Raw genomic sequence first — 26,962 nt, forward strand, 5'->3', positions numbered from 1 at the left:
ATGCACCCAGTCTCCTCTGGGCACCGTAGTAAACTGAGGTCTGGAGGAGGGGCATAGAGGGAGGAGCCAGTGCACACCCAGACCTAAAGTCTTTCTTAAAGTGCCCATGTCTCCTGCGGAACCCGTCTATCCACATGGTCCTTACGGAGTCCCCAGCATCCTCTAGGACGTAAGAGAAAATTACACAGATTTTTTTTAATAGCTTTTTTCCTGTTTACCTCCGGGTTCTATCAGCACCTCTGCAGACCAGACAGAGCAGACGCAATCTAACAGCACAAAAATAGAGTTTTAAAACATCCAAGCAACCAGAAAAAGGTTTAACTTAAAGATATATTTCCACCCTTTGCTGATAGCTTAAAGTCTGCTATGATCTGCAAGCCTGTGAGCATGTGAAAACCGTATCGAGACCCCAATTGTAAATGCTGATTTACTTACAGGACTAAAAGCAATACTTTAAAATACACTCAATACACTTTCAAATCGAGCCGCTGCGGCCGCTGTATTCAATCCTTAATCTACGTACTTATTACTCAGTTAGCGTACAAAGTCCCGTACTGCGTACGCACTTTGCGTACAAACGCCACGACGGACGTACAGAGTACATGCGGTGCACGTACAGAGTACACGCGGTGCATACACACACAACGACACACCGTGAGCACTATGCAGCTTCACGTGTGTCTGAAATACACTTACAAATCTAGCAGGGAAAGAGACACGACACCAATTGTATTTGAAAAACTATGTTGGGGTCCAACCCACCAACGGTTATTTTACTTAGCAGGGGGTTACAATAATAACACAATACAATAAAAGATAAAGGCTACAGTCAATGGTACATACGTTTGTTCGCCTGCGCTTACCGGTCTGGTCCTCAGTCATCAGGGTAGATGACCTTCAGAGATTGTGTGTGACCGGGCCTGCAGCTGGCTTTTTATACATTTGTCCAAAACCTAACACAATGGAAACTGTAATCTATTCATCTATCGGTCACTGAGATGGTCGTTTACAGTACAGGAGAGGTCATAGGTCGGTTTGAATAGGTGGGCGATGTCTGGTCCAGGTGCACTTGCAGATGTTCTCCACTGGGTTCCCGCCGAATATCAGGAGTACAGTAAATACAGTTGATATTAATATTCTGCTCCTGCACATAACTATTCGCAGGAGCGTGCAATCTTCTGCAAACCAACACCGGAATATTGCTCTAAAAATACCCTACAGCTGGATACCAAACAACACCTTATAACCTAGTTCTGTCCCCTCCTATCCTGTAAAAGAGAATCCCTTTGTTATTATACCCTTTAAGCAAGTGTAACTCGCTGGTGTGGTGCATGTAGACTATGTGTACATTGTGCACTATGTGTATTAAATATGTAATGTGTTTTTATGGCTTTTCCATGCGATTACAATCACTACCGTAATTACTCATACCACGTGCTAATACGTAGGACCGCGGGAGTGGTCATACGCAACTTGCGAGTATGTGCACGCACGGCAGAAAAAGTATGCGCACGGAGGCCATCTGTGTGTAGTTTGTACGTGACGTGTGTACTGCAATATTTTCGACTTCGACAGATGTGAATATGCTGACAGCATCATAAATGCCCTGTTTGAGTTACTATTGAACCAATGACTATTAGTATAAAAAGAGGAAGCCAGTGCTGCGCTGCTGCTCCTGCCTTGGCCGTGATATTGGCCCCTTCTGCGGTCCCCTCTTGCTCCAAGGGCCCCCATCCTACCTACTGGGGCCGCCCCTGTACCGGCCCGTGAGGTCTGCGGAGCCAGCAGACGCCTCCTACGTCTGTGCAGGTTGCGGCCTGCGGGTCGGCCTGAAGCCGGGGCCTCTATTTGTCTCCGGGATCCGAGGTGGCTGGGGACGAGAGGACGCCTGCGCAGCTATCCCTACCTGCTGCATCGGACGGTCTTCGAGCTGCCGTGGTCCCTGCTCGTCTGTGCCTGCTGCCCGGGGAAGCCTTCCTGCTGTGCTTGCACCGCCGGACGCGCCTCCGGAGACCGGGTTCTGCCGCCGCACTGCGGCCCTGAGGTGAGCTCCGGGAGTGTTGTGCGGTCGCTGCGGCGCCCGCCGGCGGCCTGTGCGCTCCCGCCCCTCTGCCTCCGCTTCCCTGCCCGGCTGACTCACGGCTCTCTTCTCCCGCTGCACACCCGATACCACGGCGGCCCGTGCCCTGCGGCCCCCCCTGGTGCCTGGAGCCCCCTGCTGACAGCATCTCTACTATAAGCCCCCAGCCTGTGTTGAATTGCTGGCACCCGGAGGACTTTCTTATTGCCCCCCTCATCCTCCCAACAGTGCTGGCAGTGTCTCTGCTATAAGCCCCCAGCCTGTGTTGAACTGCTGGCTGGGCACCCGGAGACTTTTGTTATTGCCCCCCTCACCCTCACAACAGTGCTGGCAGTGTCTTGACTATAAGCCCCCAGCCTGTGTTGAATTACTGGCTGGGCACCCGGAGGCCTTTGTTATTACCCCTCTCACCCTCCCAACAGGCTCCTCCCATGGGAAGCACCCCTGCTGCTGTGGCCTGAACACCTACGGCCACTACTCCCCTGCACACCCATTATTGTTGGATCCTGGAGGGGTTCCGGTCACTGGCTGGTCCGTGACCGGCCCTCACCTTGGGGCATTTTCTTTACACTGATCCTATAGGGGAGTGTTTGATAGGGGGCACTCCACTGCCCCTGTTTGGCTCCCCCTTGGGGTGGATAGGCTGCATTGCACCGGACCGTGACTAAACTCCCTGGCCCAGCTCTGCCCACGCCTCTTTCCTGACCCCTTATGACTCCTCGCTAACCCTGCCGCCTTACCCCCCCCTGGACCTGAGCTAAACCGCTGGAGCGCTCTCCCCATTCTCTATCTTGTCGATCGCCCCTGTCTCCGCCTATCCAGGATGCCTAAAGGTGGCAAAAAGTCGCAGGGTCGGACCTCACACCTTTCTTTACTAAAAAAAACACCCCGGCCAAGAGCAGGCCCGAAGTTTCCGGACACTCTCACGATCTTTCCGACTCCGACCCTGAAGATGATTTCTCACACCCCTTACCCGCCGAGACTTTCTCTCCCTACTTAAGGAGGTTAGGGATGTTAAGACCTCAGTCCAAGCTCTCCACTCCCTGAAGTCCGATATCGCGGAAATTGGCTCCAGAACAGATCACCTTGAACGACGAGTGGAAGAGGTGGTGACGTTCCAACAATTGGTTGAGACCGACCTCCATCAGATCCACCAAGAAGTTGCCCAACTGAGGGAGGAGCATGAAGACCAGGACAATAGGGCGAGGAGAAATAATTTAAGAATTCGGGGTATCCCTGAAGAGATTGAAACGGCTCACCTTGATCTCTATCTCAAGCGCCTATTTACCCAACTGTCGCCTGACACCCCTGAAGATCATCTCCTTCTGGACCGTGCTCATCGAGCCCTCCGGCCCCGCTCCCAAGATACCTCCCAACCTCGGGACGTCATTCTTAGAATGCATTATTTCACTGCGAAAGAGGACATCATGAGGAAAGTTCGCCAATTGGGATCTGTAACCTTTCAAGAGGTCTCCCTACAGGTCTTCCAAGATCTTTCCCCACTCACCCTGGCCAAACGTAGAGACTTTAAACCCATCACCTCTCTGCTCTCCCAACATAACATCAAGTACCGTTGGGGTTTCCCCTTCCGCATCTTGGTGTGGCATCAAGGAAAGCTACTCACGGCTAGGAACCCGTCTGAGGCTCAATCGTTACTGTCTAAGCTGGGTATCTCCTCCGATGATCAGGACTTGTCTACTACACCCCTGCCTCTGTGTACACAGCGGAAACTGCCTCCCCGATCGGAGTGGTTCACGGTTCCAGCCTCTACGACCTCTCCAGCTCCGCCTCCAGTTCCCTGAGTTCACTTCAAGTTTCCCGATTTGATACCTTGTATTTGAGTATTTGTTGACCTCTTCCGGTCGTACTCCCTAATTAGGGAGCTGTTTCACTTTAGAGTTACTTTGCCTTGATTTTTCGAACCCTTGGTCGATTTTCAGTTGTTATGTTATTAACCGTTATTGCAATGTGACATTCTGCCTCTCCTATGTTTTCCTTCTCTCTTCTTCTTTTCCTTTTTGAAATTAGCGCTCCTTCTGCACTTCGTTCTTGTCTTTTTTTCTTCTAGCTTTTTCCCTTAGGTTCTTCGGGGGGGTCTCCCTCCCTCCCGCTCCTGCGCACTTTGTAATGCTCCGCCTAGAAGCCTTGCTGCGCCCCCTTGGGGCTCATAGCCCTACAGCTGACCTAGGTGCCCTTCTGGCGCCTAGTATCCCTTTCCCCTGTCAGCGCCTCCGGTCCTGGCCTCTACCGCCGGATGACCAGTTACCCCTCCCTCCCTCCCGGTTTCCCCCCCTTCCTCCCATCCTTCTGACCACACTGTTTTATGTTTCTAGTCTTTCCTACCTACCTCTTTACTTCTCTGTGCTGCCACCTCAGGCCTACATTTTCCTCCTGTTTGCCCATGGGTCTTCGGGTCCTTTCCTTTAATGTAAAGGGGCTCAACAGCCCCCAAAAACGGGGTAAGCTTTTTGCATCCCTCAAACTCCATAAAGGCGACTTGGTCTTCCTCCAGGAGACTCACTTCCTGCATAATTCACACCCTTCGCTTCAATGTAAGCCTTACCCTGACTCCTTTTATGCATGTGATCCAACGGCCAAAAAACGGGGAGTCACAATCCTGATTGCTCGTCACCTCACCTTTGAACTTCTTGATACCCACGTTGACAAAGAGGGTCGGTTCCTTGTTCTGGTGGGGAAACTCAACAATAAACTATGTACCTTGGCTAATGTATATGCCCCTAACCAGTGTCAAGACCTGTTCTTTGCAAAATTGGACACCCTCCTTACTCGAGTCCGACAGGGGGAACTCATATTGGCAGGGGATTTTAATTCTGTTCTGAACCCCTCCTTGGATCGCTCTCCCCCTCTGCCCTCGACCTCCTCATCAGACTCCCTTCGCTCTAGGTCTCTCCTCCGTCTCATGAAGTCCCAGCTCCTTTACGACTCCTGGAGGGTAAAAGACCCCTCTGCGCGCGACTACACTTTTTATTCTTCGCCTCATAACTCCTACTCCCGCATTGATATGATCCTCCTCAGCCACAAATTTGCTCTGAATCTCCATTCCGCCCATATTTATCCGCTTATCTGGTCAGACCATGCCCCCATTTCCTGTGATCTCTCTGGCTTACTATCTCACCCCCGCCCCATGACATGGCGTCTTAACGACTCTCTTCTTCATAACCCGGAGTTTCGGTCCCAGCTTCGGGATAAGCTCTCCGACTACTTTGCCCTGAATGATTCCCCAGATATCTCTAGATCCACTCTCTGGTTGGCACATAAGGCAGTTCTTCGGGGTCATATTATCAGTCTAGCCTCTAGGGCCAAGAAACAGTCCCTCACCCAGTCTAAAGAACTCTCTGTTAAACTTCACACCCTTGAAACTCAGCATAAGGCATCTCCCGACCAGGCTGTTTTGTCTGAACTCCGTAAAATTAAAGCGGAACTTAATCTCCTTCTCTCTAGTCGAGTGGCCAAACGCCTTAAATGGCTTTGTCAATCTTTCTATGAAAAGGGAGATAAAGCAGACAAACTCCTGGCGGCACGTCTCCGGTCCGCTAGGGCCAAGACAAATATAATCTCTATTAGAGACCCCCGCAACCTCTTAGTCCACGATCCGGTTGCCATCAGGGCCGCTTTCCAATCCTACTACGATGGCTTGTACAATCTGCCATCCCCTTTGACGGCTTCATCTTCTCCGCCCCACTTGGATCTGATCTCTCACTTTCTCTCTACTTCTAACCTGCCTAAACTCCCTCAGGACGCCATGGACCATCTCAACAGTGAGATCTCGGTGGAAGAAATTGCTCAGACTATACTCACGCAGAAAACTGGCAAATCCCCTAGCCCTGATGGGTTTACGGCATTGTACTATAAAAAATTCTCCAACCTTCTCTCTCCCCACCTTCACTCCCTGTTTAACAAGATTGTCCATGGCGACTCTTTTCCTCCTGAGATGTTAGAGGCTAGGATTGTGGTGATCCCTAAAGAAGGCAAGGACGCCCTTAACTGTGCTAGTTACCGCCCTATCTCCCTCCTGAACCTAGATTTGAAAATATTTGCCAAAATATTGGCTAACCGCTTAAACCCTTATCTCCCTTCCCTCGTTCACTATGACCAAGTGGGGTTTATTCCGGGCTGCCAGGCGAGGGATAATACCAGACGTGCTATCGATCTTATCCATATCTCGAACTCCAGGAGATCCCCTACTATCATGCTCTCCTTGGATGCTGAAAAAGCCTTTGACCGGATCTCCTGGGGTTTCCTATGGTCTGTCTGGTGTTTTCCTCACTGGTGTCCTGGCACTATACTCCACCCCTACTGCCACGGTCTTGATCAATGGCGTCCCGTCTGCCCCAGTCCGCATCTCTAATGGCACCCGTCAGGGATGCCCTCTGTCCCCATTAATATTTGCCCTCATTATCGAGCCACTTGCCTCTCAAATTCGATCCCATCAGGGTATTCATGGCATACACGTGGACCATCTCAACCCCAAAATTTCCCTCTTTGCGGATGACATCCTACTTTCCCTGACTCAGCCACATATCAAACTCCCAAATTTATTCTCGGTCCTCCACTCTTATAGTCTTATCTCGGGCTATAAGATCAACTACTCCAAATCGGAGGCTATGCTACTTCATGTCCCTTCCAAGGAAGCTAACTCCCTTCGCGCCAACTTCAACTTTAGATGGCAGCCCACAAAGATCAAATACCTGGGGATTTATCTGACCTCTCGCTATGACTCCCTTTTTTCCAAAAACTTTTCACCCCTTCTCACTAAAACCCAGACTGACTTGACGTCCTGGAATAGTCTGTTTATTTCGTGGCTGGGTAGGATCATAGCGGTTAAAATGAATATAATTCCCAAATGGCTCTATCTTTTTCAGACTCTCCCTGTGGCTGTCCCTGCCTCCTTCCTTCGGAAAGCCCTTGCCCGATTTATTTGGAACCACAGACCCCCCCGTATTGCCGCCAACACCCTGAAAAGGCCGACCTCCGCAGGCGGTAGAGGTCTCCCTGATATTAAACTCTACTATCTGGCCTCTCACCTCTCTCATATTGTCATCTCTTACGCTCCCCCTGGCTCTGTCTCCTGGTTGGATATTGAGTCAGCCTATGTTAACCTTCCTGACCTGACCCCTTTATGGGGTTTATCCTCCACTTCTCGCCCCCCGACGTCCAAACTACTCCCCACTATTAAATTTAAACTTAAAGTTTGGGACTGGGGGGCGTGGCTTGGACGCTATACTGAAAAGACACACTGGGCTGGAGCTCCTGCAATAAAGAGCTCTAAAATACCCTTAAGCCTGCTCATTACCACATTAAATAGCCCCTACTGTGAGCCTGTGGCCTGCTGACAGCGGTGGGCTATCTGGAGAGGAGCCCCGCACAGCTGCCGGACCATTTCTGCCGCTACGAGCCCGCGGCCTACCCGACATCCAGAAGCCGGGGCCTCGAGTTTGGAGGTATCCCGACGACGAGCTCCGGGACCCGTTCGCGGCCGCGGCGGGACCCGGCGGACCTTCTGCGGGCACCCCACACACCCTCTGGCCAGCGGAGACCCTCCAATACCTGCAGGGGGCCGAAAACTTCCCCCCCTGAGCCGGGAGAGGTACTTGAAAGGAGAGCCTCCTGCTGGTGACTATGGCGGCGGCCATCTTGGAAAGCACCTAAATTAGCTCTTACAGCCAGCAGCAGCAGAATTCAGGAACACTGAATAACAGCTCTGAAAAAGCCTACTAGGGACGTGGTCTGGCCAGCAGGCTGAATAGAGGTGTTTTTCAGGGGCTCCTGCTAACCCTTTAAACATTTGGCTTCTAAACTATAGTGACCGGGTTTCCCACCGACCCCATAGTATCCTGAGGCTGATCCTTAGCTCACCTGACTGGGGGATAGCGACTGCGGAGCCGGGGGACCCTTTTAAGGGTCTTTGCGGGTTGCGGCCTACCCCTCCCTGTGAAGCCGGGGACTGAAGTGGAGTTCCCCCCTGGAATCTACACTCGGCCGAGTGCCGCTTACCTGCCTGGGAGCCCGGAGACGGAGCCTGCACTTATCCACGTCTGGAGGTGGCGACGCCAGGAGGCGGAGTCTGCGGGACGGAGAGACGGTGACCCCTCAGACGAGACCCGGCGACGGAGACGGCGGCCCTGAAAGCCCGCGGACCTGGCGGGGGTGACGGCTGGTAAGTTTAACTTGCCTGCTCGTCCCTCGCCGTCCGGCGGCCCTGCAACACACGCGGCGCCTCTCCCACCCGCTGACGCTCACCCACGGCTGCTCCCAGCGCGGGCCCGACAGCTGAGGCCTCCGCACCCCACATCCGAAGACCGGGGACTGGAGTTCAGAAGAGGCCCGGCCGCAAGTTCCGGGACCGGAACGAAGACACGGCGGGCCCCAAGCGCTCACCCTTAAACACCTGATCCATATATAGGACCCCTCTCCCTACCCATATACATAGTTATACATGTGCTACTCAAGCTCCCTTGCACTTGCCTGATAGAATTTGCAAAAGAGGTGGATCGCCCTCCGGGGGCCCGACGATGCGGGTGCCTCATACCTACCTCCACATTACCGAAGAGGCGGGATCCAACGCCCACTATGTGCCTGTTATCTTAATAGCGGTCATCGATTAATGGCGTGTTAGTGCCATTCCATTGGGAGTCACCATGCTGTAGGCACTTCATAACGTACCAAGCAACGCCGAAATTATGCTCATGATATCTTTTGCAATCACGTATTCATCTACTCACTTCTAAGCATGGTCAGATCCGGGAAAAAGAAATGTAATGCTGCACAACCTAAGGAGACCGCGACCCAACCGGGAATGAGATCATTCCTACAACCTACTCCTACAAGGCTTTCCGGAAACCTCTCCCCCTCCAGCCCATCTTCCTGTCATTCTGCCTCCTCAGCCTCTCCATTGACGATGGAGCAATCTACCTCACACACTCACAACGATACCGCTCTTCAAGATATCCTGCAATTTATGAAAACACTCCCCACTAAGCAGGATCTCCAAGACACCATGCGAAGAGAGCTGGCATCAATCAAACAAGATATCTCACAGCTCTCTGATAGGGTGAACACGCTGGAAGAACATCGTGACTCCACTGATAACTTTCTGGGGTCCTTAACGGAGGTTATTAAAACCCAGTCAGATGAGATCAGATCACTGCGGACCCGTGTACTGGATTTGGATAACAGAGGTAGGAGGAACAATATACGGGTGAGAGGTATTCCAGAGGAGGTCCCCCAGACAGGCTTAGTAGATGCCTTGACGACAATCTTCAACACAATTTTGGGCAATGACCCAGCTGCCGTCATAACGTTCGACAGAGCCCATCGCGCTCTCAAGCCGAGGGGGCTTTCTTCCGATCGACCTCGAGATGTCATATGTCGCCTACATTATTATTCCCAGAAGGAAGAAATTATGAATAAAGCGCGTCATATAGACGACTTGGACTTTAACGGCGACCCTATCTCCATCTTTCAGGATCTCTCCTGGCATACCCTGCAACAAAGGAAGATCCTTCGCCCCCTTACGGAAGAACTCCGTAAGCGACAGCTGAAATACAGATGGGGTTTCCCTTTCAGCCTACAGGTATCATCTTCAGGCAAGATACACACTCTCCATACCCCTTCTGACCTCCCCACCTTCTGCTCAGATCTCGGTCTCCCACCCCTGAAGGTCCCGGATTGGGACTTCATCCTCCCGGATCTACACCCACCACAGCCTGCGGGGAATGGAGCGCCATGGCAAGTGGTCGGTAGCTCTCAAAAGAAACCCTCAAAACCACTTCCCACGCGCCAGGATTCCTCCCCAGCCTGAAGATACCGCTCCCCACTACTCTACCAATTGTTTTCTTCGGGAGGACTGAGCACCCTGACTGTGATGTACCGGGTGAGGCACGTTGTATGCGGCCTTGTGTCACTTTAGCCTCGTTTTACTGTGCGTGTGTCCCCCGGTCTCATCTTCAGTCCCGGAGTTCAGTGATGTGACTCTACTAGAAGTTAGTTAATTGTTCCCGCTGGTTAATACTAGTGATAATTATAAACCTCACTTAGTTAGTATTGTTTTATTACGATGTTTATGCTAAAAAATGGTGCCTATAGGGGTGACTCCCTTACCCCAGTCCCGCATACGGCCACTGTGCCTCATGGGGATGCTGGTTAACATACCTACCTGCTTCCCCATTGCGGATGTTTCTATGTTTATGATGTTTCTATTTTCTGTGACTTGCTCTTTTTTCCACTCTTCTTCTCCTTACTGTTTTTTTCTTTTTTTCTTTGGTGAACTGTCCGAGTACTATGCTTCTTTGTGTTATAATACAATGTGATGTCTCTCCCAAGTATACTTAAATTTACCTCAATTAATGCAAAAGGGCTTAATACCCCCGAGAAACGGTCCCATTTACTTCGGACGCTACGATCTGACAGAGTAGATGTGGCTCTGATTCAGGAGACACATTTTAAGATCTCTGCTCGTGGGCCTTCCTTAGTAAATCGGAGTTTCCCCCTTGCTTTTTATTCCAACAATCCTGACAGTAAATCTAAGGGGGTCGCTATAATTTTTTCCAAAGCCCTCCAAGTGTCTAATGTCTCTGTACATAAACTAGTTCCAGGGAGATTACTTGTAGTCCAATGCAATATATTTTCCCAGGCATACACCCTCATAGCCCTCTATGCTCCAAATCAAGGACAACTATCCTTTTTTCGATCCCACCTTCCCCGACTTGAAGCCCTTATGCTGGGTATAGTGGTTCTGGGAGGCGACCTAAACTGGTCCATGGACCCCTCCATCGACACCTCCCCGCCAGCCCCTAAATTCTCTGAACACAAACATAGACAGGTTAGGAAGGTTTTCCACGAATATCAATTGGCTGACTCTTGGCGGGTTACACATCCCACTGACAGAGACTTCTCTTTTTTCTCACACCCACATCAGGTTTACTCACGCCTAGACTATTTGTTCTTAAGCCATAAACACCTCCCCCTAATAGTAGACGCCTCTATTGGCTCCATTACATGGTCAGATCATGCCCCAGTATTCTTGTCCCTATCGGCCCCCTCTCGAACCCCTGGTCCTTGGACCTGGCGTCTTAATGAATCCCTTTTGTATGATGCATATTGCAAATCGGAACTGGATAAAGCATTGTCTGATTATTTTGACATTAATGATACAGGGGAACTATCCGACATTATGATCTGGGAGGCCCACAAATGTGTTGTACGGGGTAAACTGATCCAATTAGGCTCATTTGTGAAGAGGAACAGTCAGGCTTTAGTCACCACACTACTACATAAAATTCATTCCTTAGAGTCCCGCCACAAATCCTCCCTGACCCCATCGGATCTGGTGGAGCTGTCTGCAGCCCGGGCACAACTCCGATCAACCCTTAATAATAAAACCAAAGCCTCCTTGCGTAAATGTAATAGCAAATATTATAAGTGGGGGAATAAGCCAGGTCGTCTATTAGCCCAGGCACTTAGATCCCAGAGAATGGCCTCCTTTATTCCTTCAATGAAAAACAATACGGGCTCCGTATGCTTTAAATCTCCGGAGATAGCAGCATGCTTTAAAAATTATTATAATACTCTATATAACCTAGGTGACCCTTCCCAGGCCCACGACCCCCTTTCAAATATGTTGAGGTCCAGGAAATATTTAGCAGATGTGGCATTCCCTCAGCTGTCAATGTCTGACCGGGAATCCCTAGAAGCACCTTTCACTTTGACTGAGGTGGAACACGTTATCTCTACAGCTCCCCTACGTAAAAGTCCGGGCCCAGATGGCTTCACAGCCACCTACTATAAGATATTTAAAGAGGTTCTCGCTCCTAAATTACTGCGGGCCTTTAACTCTATCTCCGCTGAAACCCACTTCACCAGACAATCGCTTGAGGCCCACATTACGGTGATCCCTAAACAAGGAAAGGACCCCTCAGTATGCTCCAGTTACAGGCCAATTTCCCTGCTTAACCTAGATCTCAAATTCTTTGCGAAATTAATGGCTCTTAGGTTGAACGAATTTCTCCCGTCGCTCGTCCATAACGACCAGGTGGGCTTTGTCCCCGGCCGTGAAGCTAAAGATAATACGACTAAACTCCTGAATCTCATCCATCTGGCCTCTAGCAGCAAGACATCCACTGTGTTGTTGTCTACAGACGCCGAAAAGGCTTTCGACAGGGTGAATTGGGATTTCATGAGGGCGGTGCTGGAGCATATTGGGTTGGGCCCGCGAGCCCTCCATAGAATACTATCACTCTATACACAACCATCGGCTAAGGTACGGGTTAACGGGACCCTCTCTGACAACTTTCCTATCAGTAATGGAACGAGACAGGGCTGCCCCTTGTCCCCCCTGATTTTTGTTCTTTGTATTGAAGCCCTGGCCAGGGCTATTAGAGCAAATGACAAGATTAAGGGGCTACAAATAGGTGATATAGACTATAAACTTGCTCTATTTGCAGACGATCTGCTGACGATGGTCACAAACCCCGCGCTCTCACTTCCTAACCTGATGAGTGAATTGGACATTTTCAGCTCACTGTCAGGTTTTAAAATCAACACATCTAAATCCTATGCCCTTCATATCTCAACCCCCCACTCGGTCTTAACTGGTTTGAAAGCCACATTCCCCTTTCAATGGAGGGACTCCCACATCACATACCTGGGAGTTCAGCTGGCTAGCGACCCCTCACGTCTATTGTCCTTGAACTTCCACCCTATTCTCCAGGCTATTAGAAATGACTATTGCAGATGGCAATACCGCAATCTCTCTTGGCTAGGTAGAATCAACGTCGTAAAGATGAACACGTTACCCAAACTGCTCTATCTCCTTCAGACCTTGCCAATTCAGATCCCTGACTCCTGGTTCCGGACTGTGAGATCTTTGATCCAGCAATTTATTTGGCGTCGTAAGAGACCTAGGATTAGTAGATCCATCCTGACTCGATCACCTCAAAAAGGTGGGTTCCTGCTCCCAGATATTAAAATTTATTACCAAGCAATCCTCTTAAACAGAGTCTTAGATTGGACCAGGAGCCGGGAGATTAAACAATGGGTGGTCTTAGAAGGTCTATGCTTACAATTGTTCCCAGAAATCTTCCCTTGGCTCCCGACCTTGCCCAAACTGCCACACCCTCACCCGACTATTTCTCCTACACTTTCTTTTTGGAAGGGGACACGACGTAGATCGTGCATCTCCTCTGTTTTTGGCCCCCTCACCTCCTTTCTGAGCAACCCGACTTTCCCACCTGGCCTCTCACTGGGATATTATCAAAACTGGGCGTTAGAGGGACTCTTTAGAGTGGGTCAGCTAGTTCACCCGTCTGGGGTTAAACAGTTCTCGGAGATACGAGAGAGGTGGGAGATTCCACAGACGGACTTCTGGAAGTTCCTGCAGGTCCGACACTTTCTACACACAGATAATAGGTACCGTCAGGCGTCAAGAGAGCTGACCGCGTTTGAAAAAATGTGTGTGGCCCCCATGAATCCCTTACATACTGTGTCCTCCCTGTACAAGCTCCTATGTACGTCCGACTCCCCGACCCCTCCCCTTTTCACCCAAAAATGGGAGAGGGATTTGAACATTTCACTCTCAGACAGGGAATGGGAATCTGTCTTTCTCAAAGCCCACAAGAGCTCCATTTGTATACAGGTCAGAGAAACGCAATACAAGATCCTGATGAGATGGTACAGACATCCCACTCTCTTACACGTCATTTCCCCATCCATCTCACCTACCTGCTGGAGATGTCATGGGGACCTAGGTTCTCTACTACACATCTGGTGGACCTGCCCCCTTATTAAAAGTTTCTGGGATGATGTAATTTCTATTTCTGGTGATATTCTACATACTTCTGTCCCATCTGACCCGGCCTTTTGGTTACTGAACCACTCCACTACCCCAATCTCTACTTACAAGGTATCTTTACTACGACACCTTGGCAATGCTGCACGGGCAATAATCCCCACAATGTGGAAATCTGTTAGTCCTCCTACAAGGTATACCTGGTTCTCCAGGCTAGACTATTACATGAATATGGAAGATGTTTTATTGAGCGCTGCAGATAGACGTTCGGAATTTACTGCTATGTGGTGGCCTTGGATAGAATACAAGACATCTGAGTCGTATAAGTCTTACATTTCCTCTGCAAAGTGAAGCGGGTGGCGAGATACACTCCATGGTTCAGTCTGTCAAAGGCCCCGGATCAATATGCTCAATTCCCAATTCATTACACATATTTTACTCTTCTTTTCTCAACATACTCGGTTCAGTCACCTCACTTTTCTGTTGTTTGCTTTTTCTTGTTATATACTTATGCTTTATCATGCTTCTTAGTTCAAAATGTTAATATAGACTATAACTATATTGAATACTCGGCTATTAATCTGTACAGGCTTAACTTGCCACTCTATTTTGCTGATGATTGATGTTCAGATATGTTTACAAGCTGGTATAAGTCTGTATTCGTTTCAATAAAAACAGATTATACAAAAAAAAAAAAGTTTGGGACTCTCACTCTGTGAAGTTAAACCTCACCTCCACTCCCTCACCCTTGACCCCTATTTGGCAGAACCCTCTGTTTCCTCCTGGACTTTCGATTACGAGGTTCCGTACATGGTCACAGTTGGGCTTCAAATTCCCAGTTGATTTTGCTGATCGGGGCCAATGGTTGTCCCTACCTGATCTTCAACAGAGGGTCCTTTCGCATACACTTAATCCCTTCCAATTCCTACAAATCCGCCACTTTTTAAATTCCCTCCCCTCCTCCGCTTTATTCCGCGACCTCACCTCCTTTGAAAATATATGTAAAAACTCCCCCCTCTCCAAAGGCTTGATATCCCAACTTTATTCTCTCCTGCTAGACTCTACCCTTCCCTCTACCAGATCCCATGAACTCGCTTGGGAACGTGATCTTGGACCGCCCCCGGATAATGAGGACTGGGAGGACATGAGACTGGGGATAGCTAGGAGCTCTATTGCAACTGCTTTCAAAGAGACGGCATACAAGGTTTACTATCGTTGGTACTATACTCCTGATCGACTCAGTAAACTCTTCCCATCTTCCTCCCCAAATTGTTGGAGGAATTGTGGATGTAGAGGCAATATGCTTCATATATGGTGGACCTGCCCGGTCACTGTTCCCTTCTGGAACCTGGTCCACTCCCTCCTGAATTCCCTTCTGGAATCTCCTATGTCGAAAGATCCCTGGACCTTTCTGCTATGTTATCCTCCCCCAATCCTTGATAAATTCTCCAAAAAATTGACTACACATATTCTAACCGCAGCAAAATCGCTGATTGCTCTCAACTGGAATAACCCTTCTCCCCCCTCGCTCTCCTCTCTTAAAGCCAAAATTTGGCACATTGCATCTATGGAGCGTATTACGTATTATCTACATGATCGGGATCACGCTTTAGAGCAGGTCTGGACTCCCTGGCTCCATGCGGAGCGTAGATCACCGCCTTCCCCCTCCAGTCCTTAGCTCCATTCGTTGGCCCATGGGTGACAGCTATTACCTCTTCTTCATTCTTTCTTCCTTTCTTTCCTAGTTTGGCAGCTCTTACAGTATCTACGGATATGGGACTACGTTGTGGTCTTCCCCCTTTCCCCCGTCCCCCCTTCTTCCTCCCTTTCCCTCCTCCCCCCTATATTTGATATTTTATTGCCAATGTTTTACATTTTGAAATTGTGGTCCTTGTTGGACAATGGTTTTCGGACTGTCGGCCCTCTCTCTCACTGTACTGTTTTACCATTATGTTTGACCATGCAAAAATAAAGAATTATAAAAAAAAAAAAAAGAGGAAGCCATTTTGTCTGAGAATTATAAGATTAAAATAAACTTTGGGACTGAGCTATTGATACTGTTTAGTGTGGAAGATAACTGTGCCACTAAAAGTGGAACTGTATTTATTGAGCTTTGTCACTGGAAAGTCAAAGCTACTGTTCTCTGGAATCAAGAAAGACCACAATTAGATGCTAATCCTATTACTTTTGCCTATTGTGGATTACAAGTACATGAATGTTGTAGGACAGTGACCACCTAGCAAGAGCATTCTCCAACATAATTGCTTTGTGTTCACTTTAAAGTAAATGTCTGATCAGCCTGGGATTTTGCCAGTCTGCTGAGTCATAATCCACTGTACTATTTCATTATATGTGTGTTTTGTTAAGGTTATTGTCTGTCTATAATCTAGTGTATTGGAGCAAATGAGAAACTGTATTTTCCTAGTTATAGCCAAAGAGGTGTTGAGACAGCAAAGATAAAGAAGCATATTTAACTATTGGAGTTAGTGCCTATTTAATACCTGTGGCAGACCAGTCCGGATGCCACCCCGGGTGTTTGCAGGACAGGGCACAACAGTTCAGGTGCCCTGGGCTAAGGCAACCTGGGTTTAGGACTGGACCAAGAGGAAGCCCAGGGAGGTGTTGGGACCCACAGGTTGTCTCTTTAATGTTGTGTCAAAGATTATCTGGCAGTTGGAAATTATAGTATTGTATTGCTGTTGATACACAGAAATACCCTGCAATTTCATACATAAGATCCCATCCATGTAGGTCCGGTCCAGGTATTGGAGCAAGCGCTCCCAGCAATCAGGCACACCTGTGCCATACTTTTATAAAGCTTGCTAGGGCTCCTGATGCCAACAAGTGGCCAGGCGATAGAGGGCGGGCCAGTGGGTTAGAGACAGGGAGCCTGAGAATGTGTACATGCTGCTTGTGAACCAGTGCCTAATTGAGGTACCCCTTGAACATGCTGTGAAAAGTCTGTTTATTGTGCTGTGTAAGTAAACGGACTGCTTTTCTTTTATACAACTGTGTCACCGTCATGTCTGGTGGAAGGTCGCTTGTTACAAATTGGCACCTGAACAGGGACCCTCTGCTGGATGCACCAAGCGCAGCGGCAGCAGGAGCCGCCGGAGCCGTGACAGCCTCCACAGACTCTGCAAACTTCCTCTGGTCAGGTTAGTAACCAGCCAGGGTGTGTGTGTCAATTAGTTAAAAAAAAAGTAATTTTTTTTCCTTTGTGTGTTTTTTGTTGTTGTTGTTGAACTGTGGTTTGGTGGTGTATGTTAAGGGACGCAAGATTCATATATCGTTCATCTGTCCCGTCCACCATGGAGGAGTTGTTGAGGGCCCTAACTAATGTGGCTGTGGATGTAGCTTCTCCAAACAAGCTCAGCAGGAAACCCTGTGCCTGATTCGTGATGAAGTGGGTCTCCTGCGACAGCATCACAAGGAGCCTAGGCCGTTGCAAAAGATGTGTCCCTCAGACGATGTAGAAGCCTACCTGGGGACCTTTGAGCACACGGTCACACACCTGGGATGGCCAGAGGATAGCTGTGCGAATAAGCTGGACCCATATTTGACGGGGGATCCCCAAAAAATGTACCATGACCTCCCGGCGGACCAGGCATCCACCTATTCGCAGCTTAAAGCTGCCATACTGGGTCGCATCGGTGTAACCAAGGCCTGCAAAGCCCAGCGGTTCCAGGACTGGCGTTGGACTTCGACAGAGAATTCTCAAATCCTGCTGGCTGAACGTCTAAAAATGGCGAAGTCTTGGCTTCAGCCGGAAAGGAATACGGCTGCCCAAGTGGTGGATACTGTAGCCATAGACCACTGTGGGCGGGTCTTAGAAGGAAGGCATGCAGAGGTGGGTTCTCCAGGCTGACCCTCAAAATATGGAGGACCTAGCCGCCGCAATGGAGAGATATGCTGGGCTGGAGAAAATGGCTAAGCCCTCAGACCGAGAGACTCGACAAGTCCCAAGACCCCGAACCCGTCAAACTCCAGAAACGGGGGAGCCAGACCAATCCAGTCGTCTGCTGTGAGTGCAGGGAACAGGGCCACATCCGAAAGGACTGTACCAAACAACCTGAGCCTATGGAGTGCGGAGCAGGGAAATCAGGGCAACCAGCCTACAGCTGTGTTGGAAGCAAGGGTTCGTCTGTGCCCTTCCGATTCCTGGTGCCCTCCAGATCGCAGCACGGCCAATTCAGGCGCTTGTCGATACAGGGAGTGAATTGTCAATTATCTCCATGGGGTCGGTCCCTGAAGGCGCTGACTAGGTCTTACCTGCGGTTGAGGTGCTCTGCGTCCATGGTGCCACTCGCAAGTACCCCAGAGTGCGGTTTCCAGTGCAACATCGGGGGCAGACAATCCAGCTGGTGGCAGCCGTTGCCCTGCACTCACCCTATCCTTTGATCCTGGGGCGAGATTTCCCTGGCCTATCAGAACTCTTGGCATTTCAAATCGAGGAGCTGCCTTCCTCTCCCAGCTTCAAGGCTCAAAGGTCGAGTAAGTCCTTGGGAACCGAGTGTGTGTGTGGGGTCGGTACGTCTACGCCAGAAGAGACAACCGATCCGGAGGAGGCGAGTGACGAAAGGACATTAAGAACTGTCATGTCACTTCAGGATTTCGGACGAGACCAGCAGGAAGACCCGAACCTCGCAAATGCTTTCCAGAACATTTGTACTTATAATGGGAAAATGTATTCGCCCTTACCAAGGGGGAGGGCAACACTTATTTCATAGTAGGGAAGGATTTACTATATCGGGTTGTCGAAGAATGGGGCAAGAAAGTTGAGCAGCTTATAGTACCATGGGTCCATCAGCCTCTGGTCCTTGAAGCTGCCCATTCGCAGTTGTGGGGAGGACATTTGGGGGAGGAGAAAACTCTGCAGAGGGTACAGCAGTGGTTTTTCTGGCTGGGAATCCGAGAGTCGGTAGCAAAGTACTGTCAGGAGTGTCAGCGTACTGCACCAAAGCCCCAATACAGAGCTCCCCTCATCCCTCTTCCAGCAATTTCCGTTCCCTTTAAAAGGATTGGGATGGATATTGTGGGGCCAGTAGAAAAATCAGCAAGGGCACATCAGTATATCTTAGTCCTCCTTGATTATGCCACACGATACCCTGAAGCCATCCCTTTAAGAAATAAGAAGACAGCAACCATTGCCAAAGAACTATTGCTGATCTTCTCCCACCTAGTCATACCCAAGGAGGTCCTCACTGACCAGGGGACCTCCTTCATGTCCAGGCTGATGAGCGACTTATATCGGCTGCTGGGGGTTAAGAAGATTCGCACCTCAGTGTATCATCCCCAGACTGATGGCTTGGTGGAGCATTTTAACTTCACACTCAAGCAGATGCACAGGAGGGCAGTTGCCCAGGACAAAAGGGATTGGGACAAGCTCCTACCTTTTCTGATGTTTGCCATCCAAGAGGTTCCCCAGTCCTCTACTGGCTTCAGCCCCTTTGAGCTGCTGTACGGCAGACAGCCCTGGGGAATCCTGGACCTCCTAAAGGAGGGATGGGAACAACAGATGTCCCCGGAACCAAATGTAGTACAGTTCGTTCACCAGCTCTACGTGCGGTTCCAGCAGATAGCTCCGTTGGTCATGGACCATATGACTCAGGCCCAGTCTAGACAGAATTGTCATTATGATGTCCCAGCTGAGAAACAGAGTTTTAACCCTGGAGACAAGGTCTTGGTCCTGGTACCCACAGTGGAGGGCAAGCTTTATGCCCATTGGCAAGGGCCATAAACAGTGCTCGAGGCTGTGGGGACCAGTGACTTATCGTGTGAGCCAACCAGGAAAGCGAAAGCTTACACAGATCTATCATATAAATCTGCTGAAGCCTTGGAAGGAAAGCTCAGAGACAGAAACTGCAAGAGTGACCAAGATATCGGCATGCGCGGTCCTGCTTGACAGATTTCTCGATGAGGTCAAGACGCGTCAAGCTCAAGACATTGTCAGGAGAAATCTAGATGTCTTTTCAGCGATTCCAGGGAGGACTAAGATCATCGAGCACGATATTGTTACTCCTCCGGGGGTAGTGGTCAATCTGTGGCCGTACCGGATACCCGAGGCAAAGAGGGACGCAGTACACAAGAAAGTGGAGGAAATGTTACGCCTGGGGGTTATTGAAGAGTCCACCAGAGGGTGGAATAACCCCATAGTGCTGGTTCCCAAGCCTTCCGGAGCACTGTGGTTCTGCAACGACTTCCGCAGGTTGAACCAAGTATCTAAATTTGATACCTACCCCATGCCATGTGTTGATGAGATGATCGAGCAACTGGCCAAAAGCCAATACTTGACCACTCTTGACCTTACTAAAGGCTATTGGCAGATTCTCCTCACCGAGGCTGCCAAGGCGAAAACGGCTTTTTCCACCCCAGATGGCCTGTTTCAGCATCGAGTCTTGCCATTTGGTCTTCACGGGGCCCCGACCACGTTCCAGCGGGCTATGAATAAGCTACTCCAGCCCCACCGGAAGTACGCAGCCATGTACCTAGATGACATTGTTATCTTCAGCGACGACTGGGAGTCTCATCTGGCCAAAGTGGAAGCCGTATTAAAGACTCCACGGCCATCCCAGAGAAGTGTGCGATAGGTATGTCAGAGGCCAAGTACTTGGGGTACGTGGTGGGCCAAGGCCAAATCAAACCTCAGGTCAATAAGGTGGAAGAGGCTGCTGCCTGGCCAAGGCCTGAGAGGAAAATCCAACTCAGGGCCTTTTTAGGCCTAGTGGGATATTACCGCAAGTTTATCCCGAACTTTGCCACCAGAGCAGCCCCGCTCACTGATTGCCTGAAAAAGTCCGAAACAAGCTTGTGTGGACATTCTAGGTACATGAGGCCTGGAAGGATTTAAAAAGTGCCCTGTGTAAAGCATCAGTGTTAATAGCCCTGGACTTTGGTAAAAGATTCATCCTGCAGACGGATGCTTCAGGAACAGGCCTCGGTGCAGTATTGTCTCAGGAGGTAGGTGGGGAAGAGAAACCAGTCCTCTACCTCAGTAAGAAACTACTGCCTAGAGAACAGCGATATGCCACGGTAGAGCAAGAATGCCTGGCTATCAAGTGGGCAGTGAAGACTCTGAGGTACTATCTCCTGGGACGGGAGTTTACCTTAATCACAGATCACGCTCCGCTCCAATGGATGTGCCTGAATAAGGAGACCAACGCCTGGGTAACACGGTGGTTCCTTGCCCTCCAGCCGTACCGCTTCAAGGTCCAGCACAGAGCAGAAGGATAACAGGGCAATGCGGATGCCCTTTCAAGGAAGTTAATCTCCTCAAAAGATGCATAGCTCTGTGGGATGAAGCTAGAGGGGGGAGGAGGACTCGGAGAGAGACCGACCCGAAAAGGGGTACGCCTGTTGAGATTGGCGAGCAGGTATGTGCGCCAAAAAAGTACTCAGCTTCACCCGTAGGCTCGAAGTTTAGGGGGAGGATATGTGGCAGTCAAGTCCGGATGCCACCTCGGGTGTTTGCAGGACAGGACACAACAGTTCAGGTGCCCTGGGCTAAGGCAACCTGGGTTTAGGACTGGACCAAGAGGAAGCCCAGGGAGGTGTTGGGACACAGCAGGTTGTCTCTTTAATGTTGTGTCAAAGATTATCTGGCAGTTGGAAATTACAGTATTGTATTGCTGTTGATACACAGAAATACCCTGCAATTTCATACATGAGATCCCATCCATGTAGGTCCGGTCCAGGTATTGGAGCAAGTGCTCCCAGCAATCAGGCACACCTGTGCCATACATTTATAAAGTGCCAGGTGAATAGAGGGCGAGCCAGTGGGTTAGAGACAGGGAGCCTGAGATTGTGTACATGCTGTTTATGAATCAGTGCATAATTGAGGTACCCCTTGAACATGCTGTGAAAAGTCTATTTACTGTGCTGTGGAAGTAAACGGACTAGTGGATTCTCGAATTAGCATAAGGAAGTAAACAGGTTACCAAAGGCCACACGGAAAAATGGTCAAATCAGGCACATCTATATATAAAAATGCAAAAGCCCTCACTCACTCACTCACTCACTCACTCACTCACTCACTCACTCACTGACTCACTACTTAGGGGGACATGTACTAAGCAGTGATAAAAGTGGAGAAGTGAGCCAGTGGAAAAGTTGCCTATGGCAACCAATCAGCATTGATGTTAAATTTATAATTTGCATAGTATAAAAGCATACAGAGTATCTGATTGGTTGCCATGGGCAACTTCTCCACTGACTCACTTCTCCACTTTTATCACTGCTTAGTATATGTCACCCTAAGGGGTATATTCAATAACTGTCGGAAGCTGCCGTCTTGTCGGAAAGACGGCAGTTTCCGACAGTTTTAGGTTGGAAGGGGTTCCGACCTATTCATTATGGCCCCTATTCATTATGGCCCCATTTATTCCAACAAGTCGGGCTTCAGCCGCCGATCAGCGTGCATTGTCGGAAGCGGGGCCAAACCCGACAGGTTTTAGACCCGTTCCCGACAATCTCAATCCGACTTTAAAAAAGTCGGATTGTGATGAGTGAGCTGAGAGCAGGAGACGGAGGGAGCAGCGGGGAGAGCAGGGACCCAGCGGCAGCGGCCACCCGGCTCCAGCAAGCGACGTCCCGCTTGCTGGAGCCGGGTGGACGCTGCCGTGAGCCTCCCGTTACGCTGCTGCAGCTGCTGCTCCCCCCATCTCCTCATCTCCTCCCCCATCTCCTCCGCTGCACTCCCCCCTGGCGCCACAGACATCACCGGCGCCGCAGACATCACCTCCTCCCGACGCCACTGACAGCTTCCTACCCCCGGCGCCGCTGACAGCTTCCTTCCCCCGGTGCCGCTGACAGCTCCCCATGCTGCTGACAGCAGCAGAACAGGACACGAGAGCGGCCAAATCCTTTTTACACATTAAGGCAGACAGCGTCCCCTTTTTACACATTACGCCAGACAGCGTCCCCCTTTTTACACGTTACGGCAGACTGCGTCCCCCTTTTTACACATTACGGCAGACATCTTGCCTTTTTACACATTACGGCAGACATCTTGCCTTTTTACACATTACGGCAGACAGTGTCCCCTTTTTACATATTACGGCAGACAGCGTCCCCCTTTTTACACATTACGGCAGACAGCGTGCCTTTTTACACATTACGGCAGACAGTGTCCCCTTTTTACACATTACGGCAGACAGCGTCCCCGTTTTTACACATTACGGCAGACAGCGTGCCTTTTTACACATTACGGCAGACAGTCCCCCTTTTTACACATTACAGAAGGCAGCGTCCCCTTTTTACACATTACGGCAGACAGCGTCCCCTTTTTTACACATTACGGCAGACAGCGTCCCCCTTTTTACACATTACGCAGACAGCGTGCCTTTTTACACATTACGGCAGACAGTCCCCCTTTTTACACATTACAGAAGGCAGCGTCCCCTTTTTACACATTACGGCAGACAGCGTCCCCTTTTTTACACATTACGGCAGACAGCGTCCCCTTTTTTACACATTACGGCAGACAGCGTCCCCTTTTTTACACATTACGTCAGACACGAGAGCAGCCAAATCCGACAGTCGGATTTGGACGCTCTTTTGAATAGGGGTTGTCGGGTCCATTCCGACAACTGCATGTCGGAATGGACCCGACTCTTATTGAATATACCCCTAAGTCTCTTACTTCCTGATAAGTTGGGAAGCTGAAATTTAACATAGGTATTCTACAGGTAGGAAATAGGAAAACTACATCATTTGAATTTTAATAACTATTTGTTAACGTATGATGACTCAATAAAGAAGAATTAAAAAATGTAATATAATGCAATAATTACCGATGCGTGGCTTGCGTTGCGTGAACGATAATGGCCAAACGGACAATTGGATCAAAATTTGGATTGCACCTCCAGTGTGTAGAATTTCATTAACTACAAAAATGGTCCTGTCACTTTTTACCGTATCTCTTACTCACTGATGAACTCATCACTAATTTTACTTCCCGATATGTTAAGAAGCTGAAATTTAACATAGAATATTCTTCAGGTGGGAAATAGGAAAACGACGTAATCAGAATGGTAATAAACCTTCCCTAAGGGTATGAACAGGGGGTTGACATAATGACGTCATTACCGATGCGCGGCTGGTGTTGGGTGAACGATAGTGCCAATACAGACAATCGGTTCAAAATTTAGATTGCCCCTCCAGTGGGTAGAATTTAATAAACTACAAAAATGGTCCTGTCACTTTTTACTGTATCTGCTAACGGGTTACGGCAGACTGAGTCCCCCTTTTACACATTACGGCAGACAGCGTGCCTTTTTACACATTACGTCAGACAGCGTTCCCATTTTTACACATTACGGCAGACAGCGTCCCCCTTTTTACACATTACGGCAGACAGCATGCCTTTTTACACATTACGTCAGACAGCGTTCCCCTTTTTACACATTACGGCAGACAGCGTCCCCCTTTTTACACATTACGGCAGACAGCGTCCCCCTTTTTACACATTACGGCAGACAGCGTGCCTTTTTACACATTATGGCAGACAGTCCCCCTTTTTACACATTACGGCAGACAGCGTGCCTTTTTACACATTACGGCAGACAGCGTCCCCTTTTTACACATTACGGCAGACAGCGTCCCCCTTTTTACACATTACGGCAGCCAGTCCCCCTTTTTACACATTACGGCAGCCAGTCCCCCTTTTTACACATTGTGGCAGACAGAATAGAGAGAGAGAGAGATACTTACCATCTCTCCCCGCTGACAGTCAGGCTCCTCGTGCTGGCAGATCTCGGGCAGCCGCAGGGGAGAAGGAGGAGGAGGGAGGGGGACTGGAGCCGCAGCAGCGCTATGTACTTGGTAGAGGCGCCGCTGCAGCAGTCCCCTCTCCTTCCGCATTGGCTGGCCGCCGCTGTGAATGCTGGGATGAGGGAAGCGCATCTCAGCATTCACAGCAGTGCCGGGCAGCCAATGCAGAAGGAGAGGGGACAGCTGTAGTGGCGCCTCTACCAATTACATAGCGCTGTTGCGGCTCCAGTCCCCGTCCCTCCTCCTCCTTCTCCCCTGCCTCCGGCACTGCTGCTCTCCTCCAGCGCGGCGCACGGGCGCACACAGCACAGAACAGGTGGCTTATAATGAGTCAATTTGACTCATTACAAGCCGCTGGCCGTGCGCCCTCAGGGCAACTGCGCTGTGTGCCAGGAACACCTGGCACACACGTAGTTACGGCGCTGGGATCCGGCATTGGAGATGTGAAATGGGTATGATAAGAACTGCCTGGTAAGGTCCCAGGGAATCAGATACCCCTTGATACTTCAATAGCTTAATAATACTCCAATAGCTGTTGACCCTTACTTACAGGATCCTATTAATCATGTTCCTTATCCGTGTTCACAAGACGCCTGTGCTGTTGTTATGTTAGCAGAACCTGCAGTAGAACAAAGTCAACAAAATATAGTGTAATTGATAGCAGAAGTCAGAGCGTTGGAAACCTGTGTGTAAACACTGCACTTATACAGGAGGCGTCCGCTCTGCACAGTCCCAACAGGAGGCAGCTCCAGAGACTGAGGATCTCATGGTGTAAAAGGTCTTTGACTAGTGAGGGCAACAAGTGGAAGAATAAGGCAATCCGCAGCCAGCGTGGTAAGAGATATTTAACACAGAATATTTACTCATGTCTAGGGAAACTTTGCTGCTGAGCAGATGAGTGTAGAGTATACAGTATGTTGTGTGCAGACATAGGACCCAGGCTGTATAACCCAAACAGGCAAACTAGACACATGCCTAGGGCAACAGTGTTCAAGGGGCTCAGATGGATAACAATTGATTGTATTTAGTTTATTTTCTTTTTTATACTTGGATTTTACTTACACTCTCTCTTTTGTAGTAAAAATAGTAGAGGAAGAAGTGTCAGAAAGAGGGATATGAGCAAGTATATGGGTGGACAGTTACTCATTTAGGATGTATTCATTCATGTAAATAGGACATCGTCAACTCCAAGTACAGAACAGCCCTGCTTAGGCAGCTGCAACTGTTAACATAACATGATCATGAAATAACTCTTCTTAATGTCAAATTTTCATACTTATACGAAACAAAACGTAATGTACTGAAAATTGTATCCAGCCTTCAAAACATCAGAAGTTGTACTGAGCAATTGGTTAATATTTTAAACAAGTAAAGCCGTGGAGAAAATTTTGAATAAGATAAATATTCAAAGCGTATGGGACTCAGGGTCGACAGTGTCTAGGTTCGACACCCATTAGGTCGACACCTATTGGTTGACAGTGGCTAGGTCGACACTAGAAATAGGTCGACACTGCCATTAGGTCGACATGAAAAGGGTCAACATGAGTTTTTCAATTTTTTGGGGGTGTCGTTTTCTTTGTAAAGTGACCAGGACCCCCAATTAGTGCACCGTGTTCGGTCGCCATGCTTCGGGCAAGGTGCCTCGCTCTGCTACGGCTGCGCTCAGCACTGGTTACCGTTCCTAATCGTAGTCCACGTGGATCGTTCAAAAGTTCAAAAAAAGTCAACCTTTTTGCATGTCGACCTTGTTGATGTCGACCTATTTCTAGTGTCGGCCTATTCACTGTCGACCAATGGGTGTCGACCTAAGTGGTGTTGACCCAGAGTCCGGATACCATATTCAAATACATGGACAGTGAACTGCTCCTGGTAATTAGGTGCAGATGGCATGTATAAATATGTGAATTCCCATATACAGTATATTGTGCATAATTATAAATGGATCACCCTTGTATGAGGTCCCTGAAATGCACCCAAAACTATCTATGGGAATATAGCAACTAGTGAGAGAGTTGCTCTGACTACTGTCCCAGAAGAGCCAGGTCATGTTACTTACATGCGGTGTGCCTTTTTATATGGCATTGTGATGACTAACCGCGTATACAATGCCCTCTGCTACTGTACACTGTTCTGTTATAGTGCAAGCACATTGCTTTGTGCTACTGTATTGTTATTGATCACTGGTGCTCTCTTTCCATTATTTTACTATGAATTGCTCTGTCATTGTGGTGCCTTATGGTACGGCTGTATTCTGATGTGCAGAAGCATGACACGTTACACACTGACACAGGTCACTGCTCACACTA

At 49.3% G+C, this 26,962-nt stretch overlaps 1 protein-coding gene across 2 annotated transcripts in view; it reads left to right on the plus strand.

The window, feature by feature from the left end:
* LOC134957614 (dynein light chain Tctex-type protein 2B-like) overlaps positions 1–26,962 on the plus strand; it is a 119,422-nt gene that overhangs the window by 53,937 nt on the left and 38,523 nt on the right. The window contains exon 1 of one of the 2 annotated variants that reach the window (XM_063939634.1): positions 25,341–25,490. The exons of the other annotated variant lie outside the window; for it this stretch is intronic. The gene's annotated coding sequence lies outside the window, so the exon portion shown is untranslated. Of the gene's footprint in view, positions 1–25,340; positions 25,491–26,962 lie in introns of those variants that run through there. 2 annotated transcript variants of the gene reach the window in all.

Source organism: Pseudophryne corroboree, chromosome 9 (genome assembly GCF_028390025.1).
Source record: "Pseudophryne corroboree isolate aPseCor3 chromosome 9, aPseCor3.hap2, whole genome shotgun sequence".
NCBI lineage: Eukaryota > Metazoa > Chordata > Amphibia > Anura > Myobatrachidae > Pseudophryne > Pseudophryne corroboree.